Below are 12,579 nucleotides of genomic sequence, written 5' to 3'. Positions count from 1 at the left end.
CCTCAGCCACTGCCGTCGTCTGCTTGTTTACATGCAGCCGCGCGTTGACAGATTGGCATGAGGGTGTTTTTTATTTTTATTTATTTATTTATTTACAGCAGAGGAGTCAGTTCAAGGGCATAAAAAAGGTAACAAATGTGAGAAAAGCCCTCTATTAAAAAGATAAATAAGCAAGTTCATGGTGCAGAAGTGTCAAACTACCACTACGCTCACAAAATCTACCCATGGAAATGCCCACAACTCTTACGAAAGCCCTGGCAAATGCCCACTACTCTCACAAAACTACCCATGGAAATGCCCACAACTCTAACCAAAGCCCTGGCAAATGCCCACTACGCTCACAAAACTACCCATGGAAATGCCCACAACTCTAACCAAAGCCCTGGCAAATGCCCACTACGCTCACAAAACTACCCATGGAAATGCCCACAACTCTAACCAAAGCCCTGGCAAATGCCCACTACGGTCATAAAACTACCCATGGAAATGCCCACAACTCTAACCAAAGCCCTGGCAAATGCCCACCACGCTCACAAAACTACCCATGGAAATGCCCACAACTCTAACCAAAGCCCTGGCAAATGCCCACAACTCTTATATTACGAAAGCCCTGGCAAATGTGTGCTGGGCGCCGATGTTTAGGTATATATTATTAAACACTTGAAATAGTTATTCGTTTGCTATAGACAATTCTTAACTGCCCGTAAATAGTGCTCTGTCTACCTTTAATCATACACAATATTGCCATTCCAACAGTGATATTACTCCTTATCTTGATCCAACGTAAGCTTGTGCTAATTTAAGTTTTATTACCACGCCCACTATCTCATTCCTGTATATATGGTTCAAATCTTGCCCCTACAAAACATACCCAACATGGTCATATTATCTTAATTCACAATATTGCCCATTCCTAACCATGACAAATCTCCCCTTCGATCTCTAATCACACTCTTGCCCTTCCATAGAACTTTCGTTATATTGCACCTCCTATATAAGCATGCGAAATCGTTCTTCTCTAAGCAAACAATTAACCTTGCCTTCAATAAGCCCGTGTTCTTGCCCATTCCTAACCATGGCAAATCTCACTTTTATCACACTCTTGCCCTTACACAGCACTTTATCTTGCACCTCCTAACCATGGCAAATCCTTCTTCTCTTAAGCACACAACCTTGCCTTCAGTAAGCCCATGTTCTTCCCCCTTCCTAACCATGACAAATCTCCCTTTTCTAATCACACTCTTGCCCTTCCACAGCACTTTCGTTATCTTGCTCATCTTAAGCATGGCAGATCTTGCCTTCAATAAGCAAGTGGCCTTATCGTACTTCATAATCTTGCCCATTCCTAACCATGACAAAACTCCCTTCTCTAATCACACTCTTGCCCTTGATTAAACAGCACTTTCTTTATCTTGCACCTCCTAACCATGGCAATCGTCATTCTCTACACACACAATCTTGCCTTCAATAAGCAAGTGGCCTTATCGTACTTCATAATCTTGCCCATTCCTAACCATGACAAAACTCCCTTCTCTAATCACACTCTTGCCCTTAATTAAGCAGCACTTTCTTTATCTTGCACCTCCTAACCATGGCAATCGTCATTCTCTAAACACACAATCTTGCCTTCAATAAGCAAGTGGCCTTATCGTACTTCATAATCTTGCCCATTCCTAACCATGACAAAACTCCCTTCTCTAATCACACTCTTGCCCTTAATTAAACAGCACTTTCTTTATCTTGCACCTCCTAACCATGGCAATCGTCATTCTCTAAACACGCAATCTTGCCTTCAATAAGCAAGTGGCCTTATCGTACTTCATAATCTTGCACATTCCTAACCATGACAAAACTCCCTTCTCTAATCACTCTTACCCTTAATTAAACAGCACTTTCTTTATCTTGCACCTCCTAACCATGGCAATCGTCATTCTCTAAACACACAATCTTGCCTTCAATAGGCAAGTGGCCTTATCGTACTTCATAATCTTGCCCATTCCTAACCATGACAGATCTCCCTTCTCTAATCACACTCTTGCCCTTCAACAGCACTTTCGTTATCTTGCTCATCTTAAGCATGGCAGATCGTCATTCTCTAAACACACAATCTTGCCTTCAATAAGCAAGTGGCCTTATACTTCATAATCTTGCCCATTCCTTACCATGACAAAACTCCTGTTACCAATGTGCCATATGTGAATGATTGTATGTGTAATGTAATGAAATTGTAGCATGATGCAATGTTAGCTCAGCATGGTGCAACTCTACTTGTTGGGACAAGAGAGACAGAGGGGAGCCCGGGGCAACCGGCCGCCGGGCAGGAGGTGCTGAGTCGGCATTGGGGGAGTTTGAGCGAGAGGCGCCGAGGGGTGGGGGAGAAGACGCGTGTCTGGGCTTGGAGTGTTCAGCTGTGTGCTCCGCTCGCGAGCTGTGTGCATCTGGTGTGCGTGTCTGCCGGTCTGCCGTGCCCCTGTACTGTGCCTGATTAACTGTTCTGTGCCCTTGAAAGTTGCTGTACTGTGTGAGGAACCTGTCATTAAACTAGAAATTAGTGTTGAACGTGTATCCTTTGTGCCCTGCCCCTCGGTGTTCTTTGTCGGCCGCTGTGAGTGACTGGTGCCCGTGTGGTTGTTCTAGGGGATCACGCCGCCTGCCTGCCCGTGGATGGTGTGTGTGTGTGTGGGGTGGGGGGGGGGTGGCGTAACATTCCCTTCTCTAGTCACACTCTTGCCCTTAATTAAACAGCACTTTATCTTGCACCTCCTAACCATGGCAGATCGTCATTCTCTAAACACACAATCTTGCCTTCAATAAGCAAGTGGCTTAATCTTACTTCATGATCTTGCCCTTTCCTAGCCATGACAAAGCACTTGACATTAAACAATCTTCCTCCGTTCTCTTCTCGTTTGCAGGAACCGCGCTATCTTTCAAGTGACTTTTTGTCTATCACCGGGGCCACTGAATAAGCTTACAAGTTGATTAACAAGCTTACAGATACAATAAGCTTACACGTAGAAGTAGCACTGAATAAGCTTACAAGTTAACTAACATTAGTACTGAATAAGCTTGCAAGTTAACTAACATAAGTAGCACAGAATAAGCTTACAAGTACAATGAGTTTACAAGTAGAAGTAGCACTGAATAAGCTTACAAGTTAACTAACAATAGTACTGAATAAGCTTGCAACTAACAAATAGCATTGAATAAGCTTAAAAGTACAATAAGCTTACAAGTAAACGTAGCACTGAATAAGCTTACAAGTTAACTAAAAACAGAAGAAGCAGCAAAACTTACGGAGATCCAAGAGTCTCAGAAGTTTACACGTACACAGGATAAGATAGGAAAAAACTGTCCTTCCACCTACTGCAAGTGGATGCCGGTGGGTGAGTGAGCGGAAGACTCAACGAGTGACCGGCTCGGAGAGGAAGGCAGCGGCTCACTCATTGCCTGTTACTCAGTCAGCCACCCACTTTTAATTACTAAGCCCGGCCCCACTCCACCCACCCACCAGCCTCTGCATAGCTAGGACCAAGTTTGCAAGACCTCCTAACAGATACACAACGCCAGCTCACGTCCTTTGTCTGTAAATATTGGGTACTTTTATTCGTTTACTGGCAACGTCTCCACAGTCCCCCGCCTCTTCGCTAGAATTCACGTATCCATCCTGTATCGCTCCCGTCTCTCTCTCTCTCTCTCTCTCTCTCTCTGAGTCTCTCTCATGAAATACGTAGAGGGCGAGTGGCCACATCATCGATTGCACCACACTAGATCAGGAACTATGACAACTGTATGCTACTACTACTACAACTACTGGTAAATAATATATATATTTAGTACTAAATCAACCAATCTACACTCATCCCTAGTGATCATCCTTTACTGTATACTACTACTACTACTACTCATGACACATCCTAAGTATGGGCTTGTTCACTATAATAAATTTCCTTCCCTATTCATAAGTGTAAATCCAACCTCCATTTTTTAAAGCCTCAATTAGGGTGTCAAAATTAATTAATGGTGTTGTCTATAGCCTATTTATATTATCTTTAATTTGCTCACTTTTCTATTTCTTTTGGTTTTATAGCTATATGCTGCTGGGCGAAGTAAGATTATTTTTATTATTATTATCTGCTCGGTTCGTTCCACTCACCCACCTCCCTATTCAAGACCGTCTATTTCCTCCCTGAACCTCGAATTTCTCTAATACCACAGACCTCTTACTGTGTGTTCTTTATATATATATATATATATATATATATATATATATATATATATATATACATATATATAATACCAAAGGGCGAGGGATGAGGGGGGGGGGGGTCACGGCAACATCGACCGCGTCGCTTGCTGGTGCGAAACGCGTTCAAGACGAGACGCGTTCCTGTTGAGAGTCAGCGGAAGGGGTTCTGGTAACTGACGTGTTGGTTGGGTGGAGACGCGAGTTACCAAGCCTTTGTTCGATGTTACCCGTTCGGTTCCTGTCTTCTCCCATGTATTTATTTTTTCTCCAGTTTCCTGAGTCATATATAACGTGTGTCTGAGAGGAATAGTCAGATATTTGAGAGACACTGAAATGCCCAGAATTTCAGCTTCAAATGAGATATACTTCATCCCTACTACTACTATACTACTACTACTACTTTTTTTTTCTACTACATCAAAGATACCTCCACCCATGTTTATTTTCCCGACACAATCATGGAGGGCTCCATAGCTTGGAGGTCATAATTATTAGCCCTAACTCTGTTCGCTAATGACTGTACGGCATCCAACCATATCACTAAACTACTTAGCACTAAATCTGTACATAACACCTTATCATCTATTCAAATTCTATTACGTCTAGATCTCCCTTTCCTTCCCTACTCATGTACGTACGTCACTCCCTAGTTTGTGGCCTCATAGTCCATATTGGAGATTTGGAGACGATGGTGGCTTTTGGGCCTCCTCCCCCTCCTCCTCCTGCTACTACTACAACTACTACTGCTACTACAATTACTCCTCCTCCTCCTCCTCCTGATGTTTCCTCCTCCTCTTCCTCCTACTACTACTGCTACTACTACTTTTACCACGGTACCATCTGTTACATAAAAGACAAAAACACGTATTCATACACAAAAGCCGGAGAATATTAATTAATAATCACCCAAGAATAAGAATATTAAGTAAATAAAAAGAAAGAAAAATTGTACACTTATTATATTTGCAGGAGCAGCGCCGGGGGACTTTATTTTTTATCTAAGCTTCATTTTACCTTCAAACTGCGCGCCCCTTACTATAAATAAATAAATAAATAAACAAGCATAACAACTGCCCACATCTGGTATCACTGGGCAAGACGGGGGAGGGGGGGGAAGGGGGGAGGGTGAGGGCGGAATGGTGCAAGGGTGAAGGGTAGGCAGGGAGTGAGAGGGAGGGAGGACGATGAGGGGAGAGGGAAGGAGGGAAGACGATGGAGGGTCAAGGAAAGAGAGCACATTCAGCAAGAGAAGTAACAAACATGAAACGCGTCGTAGACTAAGCAAGAGAAAGGGGGTGGATGGAGGGAGAGGGGAAGGGGACCAATCTGTCACACGTATCGGACAGGATATGCTGGAATGCGTTCAATGAAAAACACGCCTTGCTCTTTCTCTCTCTCTCTCTCTCTCTCTCTCTCTCTCAGTATAATAATAATAATAATGATAATAATAGTTTTCTTTCACCATCGGCATATACAAGGAAGAAGACAAGTAAACGAGCGAGAACAAGATCGAGATACATAAACACTTAAATAGATGACAGCTTTATGATTGTGTAGTTTTATTTATCTTAAGCAGTGACAGAAAAAAACAATAAGCAATGAGTCAAAAGAGAGTGAGAGAATGGAGATAAGATTGTAGACTTCGTAAAGAGAGAGAGAGAGAGAGAGAGAGAGAGAGAGAGAGAGAGAGAAAATGGAAATAAAATGGTAGACTTCGTAAAAAAATATCCCTAACACTCAACATTTTCATCTCCTGTTTAATTAATAAGGAAGAAGAAGAGCAGAGAGAGAAAGAGAGAGAGAGAGAGAGAGAGAGAGAGAGAGAGAGAGAGAGAGAGAGAAAGAGAGGGAGGGAGGGAGGAAGAGAAAGGAAAGGGAGGGAGGGAGAAAGAAAACAATCATGAAAGCAAAGGTCAAAACAAATAAAGAAAAAGTTCACAAAATACGTTCATATAAGGTCATAATGTAGAGCTCATATCCGTCTCTTCAAATTGTCAAGAGCTCAATTTCCGTACTTTAATTTATTTTTTCTCCCTGACGTGTGTGTACCATTTGCTAGAGTGATGATCAGCCACACACACACACACACACACACACACACGTATATTGTCACCAGCCACTACAGCTTAATTACTCCAAAACATATGAATACATTAACTATTCTGTGGTTGCGTGGGAGGAATGTGGAGAGGGAATGAGAGGAAGGGAGAGAGAGGGAAAGATCGAGGTGGAGGGAGAAAGGGAGAGAAGGAGAGGGAAAGATGGGAGGGGAAAAGGGAAAGGAATTGATGCAGAGGAAAAGGGAGGAAGAGAGAGAGGGAAACGAGGGGAGGATGGGAGAGCGGGAAAGGAAGGATGAAAGAGAGGGAAAGGAAGGGAGGATGGAATGAGGGAAAAGAAGGGATTCCAAGGATGGAAGAAAGGGGAAGGAAGGGAGGATGGAAGAGAGGGAAAGGGAGAGAAAGAATGGGAAGGCTGATTGAATGAATGAAGGGGAAATAGATAGGAGACGAAGAGAGAGAGAGAGAGAGAGAGAGAGAGAGAGAGACAATCAGACCACGACGATGTGAATTCCCACACTATGGACTGGCCCATTTCTCTCTCTCTCTCTCTCTCTCTCTCTCTCTCTCTCTCATCTTTTTCTTAATCTTTACGGAATTCTCATTTTTTCTATCTTTCCACTCCTCTTCTTCCTCCTCCTCTTCTTCCTCCTCCTCCTCCTCCTCCTCCTCTTCCTCCCGCTCCCCTTCCTCCTACAAAAGTGAAAAAGAAAGAAATATGTAAAGGAAATGAAAGAAAAGTTCGAGGGAAAATATTGAAAAAATGAGAAACTAAAGGAAAAAGTAAAGAAAAATGCTACATAATTATTTTCAGTGACAAAAGAAAAGTAAAAAAAGAGAAAAAAAATAGAAAGAGCCACAAAACGATCATAAAATGACAAAGACGTTGACGAGAGAGAGAGAGAGAGAGAGAGAGAGAGAGAGAGAGAGAGAGAGAGAGAGAGAGAGACGAGTAAATTAGCAGAGTTTGACCGGTAGACAAAAGTTATAAAAAGGTCTGGAAAAAGAAAAAAAATTGGAAAAAATCGGTCAGAAAAAATGGTCAGAAAAAAGGTGTGGGAAAAAAGGTCAGAAAAAAGATGTGGGAAGAAAAGGTCAGGGAAAAAGGTCAGAGAAAAAGGTGTGGAAAGAAAAGGTCAGGGAAAAAGGTCAGAGGAAAAAAAGTGGAAAGAAAAGGTCAGGGAAAAAGGTCAAGGGAAAAAGATCAGAGAAAAAAAAGGTGTGGGAAGAAAAGGTCAGGGAAAAAGATCAAGGGAAAAAGGTCAGAGAAAAAAAGGTGTGGGAAGAAAAGACCAGGGAAAAAGGTCAAGGGAAAAAGGTCAGAGAAAAAAGGTGTGGAAAGAAAAGGTCAGGGAAAAAGGTCAAGGGAAAAAGGTCATAGAAAAAAAGGTGTGGGAAGAAAAGGTCAGGGAAAAAGGTCAGGGAAAAGGGTTGGGGGAAAAGGTCAAGGGAAATAGGTCAGAGAAAAAAAGGTGTGGGAAGAAAAGGTCAGGGAAAAAGGTCAGGAAAAGAAGGTCAGGGGAAAAAGGTCAGGGAAAAAAGGAGAGGGAAAAAAAGTCTTGGAAAAAAAGGGGTCTGTCTGGGCGCGAACAGGACCTTATTTCCACATTAATTTCCCTCTATCAGGCCAGAGAGAGAGAGAGAGAGAGAGAGAGAGAGAGAGAGCAACAGGACAAAACAAGAGGATGCTTTGTAGTTGTTGTCGTTGTTGTTTTCGTTATTATATACATTTCCTTTTTTAGTGCAATATTTAGTGGAAAGGGAAATACAGACTCTCTCTCTCTCTCTCTCTCTCTGAATCAATACGCAGCAGTCAGTCTTGAGCGTTTCTGTCTATTTATCCGAGAGAGAGAGAGAGAGAGAGAGAGAGAGAGAGAGAGAGAATATGTATACCGCTGCTCTTGTTGTTGTTGTTGTTGCTGCTTGAATGACTAATAGATAAAATAAGAACTATTTATTTCTTACAAAAAAAAAGGAAAAAAATACTATAACTGAGGAATCATTAAGGGCAGAGGAAAGAAATATAGGAGGAGGAGGAGGAGGAGAAGAGGAGGGGGAGGAGGAGAAGAGGAGGGGGGGGGAGGTGCTTGTGGTGGTAGTGGAAAGTTATGGGAAGAAAAATGACGACTTGGAGGAGGAGGAGGAGGAGGAGGAGGAAATAAATGGAATCCTTTTTTCCTCCGTCTCCTATTTCTTCTTTATCCTTTTCCTCCACTTCCTCCTCCACCTCCTCCTCCTCTTCCTACTCCTTCTCCTTTTCTTAAATCAACAGCATATTTGTTAAAGAGCTGAAAACGTAGAAGAAGAAGAAGAAGAAGAAGAAGAAGAAGAAGAAGAAGAAGAAAACAAGAACAAGAACGAGAGAACAAGTTGAAATATTAACAAAAAAAAAGACAAGAAAAAAATGAAACGTTTACATCGGAAAAAAACGTTTGTGAAAATTAATGATAAACAGATAATAATAATAATAGCAATAATAATAATAATAATAATAATGATAAAAACACTAACAAAAAAGAGAACAGGGAGAGGAAACTGAAAATGATAAGAGGGAAATATCAATAAAGGAGAGGAGGAGGAGGAGGAGGAGGAGGAGGGAGATAAAAGGAGATAACGAGAGGAGGGAAAATATAAATAAATCGTTCACAAATAAAATAAAAACAAATGGGAAGAGAGAATGATGCAAATGAAGAAGGGAGAGCAATGGTGATGAGAAGGGAGGAGGAGGAGAAGGAGGAGGAGGAGGAAGAGAGGAGTCGAAATAATGAGACTTTAAATGATAAATGAGGAAGATATTTCATTAGTTAATTATTGTATATGATGAATAATGCGTCGTGAATGTGTGTGTGTGTGTGTGTGTTAATGAGACTGCTGTACTGTCGAAGAGAAAAATGGTGAGAAGGAAACATGGAAACACGGAAAAGCAGGCCAGAGAGAGAGAGAGAGAGAGAGAGAGAGAGAGAGAGAGAGAGAGAGGCGCTAGAGGCGAGGCTCAGCTCACTTCTCGGGGCAAATTTTTCGTTTCCAAGACAACCTCATGAGTCTTATTTCTATTAGACAGACAGATAGATAAATAGATAGACAGATAGAGATAGATAGATAGACACATAGATAGACAGATATAGGTAGATATAAAGTTATATATAAATAGATAATGAGTTAGATAGATAAAAACTAAATAGATGGATAGACTGAGAGAGAGAGAGAGAGAGAGAGAGAGAGAGAGAGAGAGAGAGAGAGATTCTACCTTTGATCCTGAAACGTGGACTTGCACTCTCTCTCTCTCTCTGATAAAGTCGCCGCCATTAATAGGAGGCTGGCAAAAGACACGCTCGCCTCGAAACTGAGAGGCCCCGAGTTCGAGACCCGTATCTTATGTGTGTGTGTGTGTTCGCGGGTCCAGCATGTAATTAGACCACACACACACACACACACACACACACACACACACAGAGTAGTCACCACCACATTACCACCACCACCACCACCACCTCCACCTCACCTCCTAATTAATCACCTCCACTCGGCCAGGTAATGAGTGAACGTGTTGGCAGGCGTTCAGGGAAGGTGATGAACGATGGTGGTGATGATGATGATGATGATGATGAGGAGGAGGAGGAGGAAGAGGAGGAGGAGGAGGAGATATTAGTGGTCCTGTTTTTTTTTTTTACTGAAGAAGGCTGGCAAGTTAATAGGAACACACACACACACACACACACGCACACGATAATTATGCTTCGCCCGTCCTTTCTTGCCTCCACAGGTTAGATAAGTTTCCTCCACTCCTCCTCCACTCCTCCTCCACTCCTCCACTCCTCCTCCTCCTCTTCTTCTGCCACACGCTGTATCAAGTTCCTTTGTTTTAATTGGGAAGGTGAGACTTTGCACTTCCCTCCCCCCCCCCCCCATCCCTTCTCTCTCTCTCTCTCTCTCTCTCTCTCTCTCTCTCTCTCTCAGCCATCATTCTTCCCTCCTTCCCTCCATTTAATCTTCCTTCCCTCCCTCCAGCATAGAGTCACGGAGGTAAGTCAGGAATGAGAAAGGAATGAGAGAGATATGAGAGAGATAAAGAGGGAGAGGGAGAGAAAGAGAGAGTGTGATTTATATATAACTCGATACGAAGACGAGGAAGAGAAAGGAAGGAAACAGAAGCAGACGAAAAGCAAGACGAGAATAAAGATAAAAGAAAGAGGAAAAAAAAAAACCACCGTGAAAAATAAAGAGATAATAGAGAAAGGATTTAGAGCGAGAGAGAAAATGTGATTAATATAAGTCGATACAAAAGTGAAGAAGAAAATAAAGGAAACAGAAGGGGACTTAAAGGAGGACGAGGATAAACAGGAAGAGAGAGAGAAAAAAAAACATTCTCTGTTCATGGAAAAGAAAGAAAAAGAGAAAAAAAGGAGAGAGAGAAATGTTAATACGAAAACGAAAACGAAGAAGAAAATAAAGGAAACAGAAGGGGACTTAAAGGAGGACGAGGATAAAAAGGAAGAGAGAGAAAAAAAACATTCTCTGTGCATGGAAAAGGAAGGAAAAGAGAAAAAAGGAGAAAGAGAGAAATGTTAATACGAAAACGAAGAAGAAAATAAAGGAAACAGAAGCGGACCAAAAACAAAACAAAAAAAACGAGGATAGAGAGAGATAAAGAGGAAGACAAGAACAACAAAACTCTCCGTGGAAAAGGAAGAGAAAGAAAAAGTGGAAAACAAAGAAAACAAAAGTAGACCAAAAATCCAAGACAGTGACAGAGAAACAGAGAAAAGGGGCAGCAGAAAAACAAAACCCTCCGTGGAAAAGGAAGAGGAAAAAAAGGGGACAAAAAAAAAAGGAGATGAGTTCTTGGGTAAAATTAATTAGCTCCACACGACGCCGCGACCCGGACTTAAAGGGATCCAAGAGTGGTCATATTTCCGTGTCGCTAGGACGTACGTGGCGGCCCAGTGATGCTGTCTCTCTCTCTCTCTCTCTCTCTCTCTCTCTCTCTCTCTCTCTCTCTCTCTCTCTCTCTCTCTCTCTCATTATCTTCATTGTCTCCTTTGACCTTCCCTTTCTCTCTCTCTCTCTCTCTCTCTCTCTCTCTCTCTCTCTCTCTCTCTCTCTCTTTTCATTATCTTCAGCGTCTCCTTTGACCTTACTTTTCTTTTTCATTTTCCTTTCCTCTCCCTTCCTTTTCTCCCCCCCCCCTCTCTCTCTCTCTCTCTCTCTCTCTCTCTCTCTCTCTCTCTCTCTGGCGACATAAATATGCAAACGACAAATTTCCTATCGGGCGGCGTGGCAGGTTTATGAGAATTAATTAAGTTTATCATGGAAGAGCAGCTTTCTTGCGTTTTCTTTCTCTCCCGAAGCTCTCACATCCACACCAACACTATGCTTGCCAATCTCCCTCTCTCTCTCCCTCTCTCTCTCTCTCTCTCTGGTATAATCAATGACCGTGACCAATACGTTATGGGAACACCGGCTCTCCCTCTTTAAGTTAAGGAATGCATTATGACACTATAGTTCCTTTTTAATTAGATATATGCTGAGATATTAAGGAAGGTGGTGGTGGTGATGGTGGTGGTGGTGGTGGTGTTTTTTTTCCTTCCTAGTTTCTCTGCTTCTCTACTTTATCTGTCTTTTCTCTTCTTCCCATTTTTAGCTTCTCCTCTAACCCCTCATCTTCTTCCTCCTCTCTTCCTTTCTACGTATCTTCTCCCTTCTCTCCCTTATCATCTTTTCCTTCCCTTCTTTTGCTTCTCTTATTATCCACATCCTCTTCCTTTCTTCTGAACCTAACACACGTCTCTCTCTCTCTCTCTCTCTCTCTCTCTCTCTCTCTCTCTCCATCGTCTTTTTTCACTTTTTCTTCTCTTTTTCTCATTCCTTTCCTTTTAGATAGATAGATAGATAGAGAGAGAGAGAGAGAGAGAGAGAGAGAGAGAGAGAGAGAGAGAGAGAGAGAGAGAGAGAGAGAGAGAGAGAGAATATTAAGGGGAGAGAATTCAGAGGAAAGAGGAAAGGAAATTCTGCAGAAAGGGGAAATATTAATAGATAAAATATTAAAACCTGTGTGTGTGTGTGTGTGTGTGTGTGTGTGTGTGTGTGTGTGTGTGTGTGTGTTTGGATTTTAGATATGAAACTTAGGAGAAAAATATTGATGAAGGGGGAGATGGATAGACTAATAGATCTCTCTCTCTCTCTCTCTCTCTCTCTCTCTCTCTCTCTCTCTCTCTCTCTCTCTCTCTCTCTCTCTCTCTCTCTCTCTCTCTCTCTCTCTCTCTCTCTCTCTCT

General features: G+C 42.2%; 1 protein-coding gene across 2 annotated transcripts in view; it reads left to right on the top strand.

The window, feature by feature from the left end:
• The first annotated feature begins 4 nt into the window (after positions 1-4).
• Positions 5-12,579, top strand: part of LOC126997592 (uncharacterized) — a 39,426-nt gene continuing 26,851 nt past the window's right edge. The window contains exon 1 of one of the 2 annotated variants that reach the window (XM_050858766.1): positions 5-2,605. The gene's annotated coding sequence lies outside the window, so the exon portion shown is untranslated. Of the gene's footprint in view, positions 2,668-12,579 lie in introns of both variants that reach the window. The other variant, XM_050858764.1, reaches the window with a different exon arrangement.

Source organism: Eriocheir sinensis, chromosome 12 (genome assembly GCF_024679095.1).
Source record: "Eriocheir sinensis breed Jianghai 21 chromosome 12, ASM2467909v1, whole genome shotgun sequence".
In the NCBI taxonomy this organism is placed as follows: Eukaryota; Metazoa; Arthropoda; class Malacostraca; order Decapoda; family Varunidae; genus Eriocheir; species Eriocheir sinensis.
This window is presented reverse-complemented; position numbering and strand designations above follow the sequence as displayed.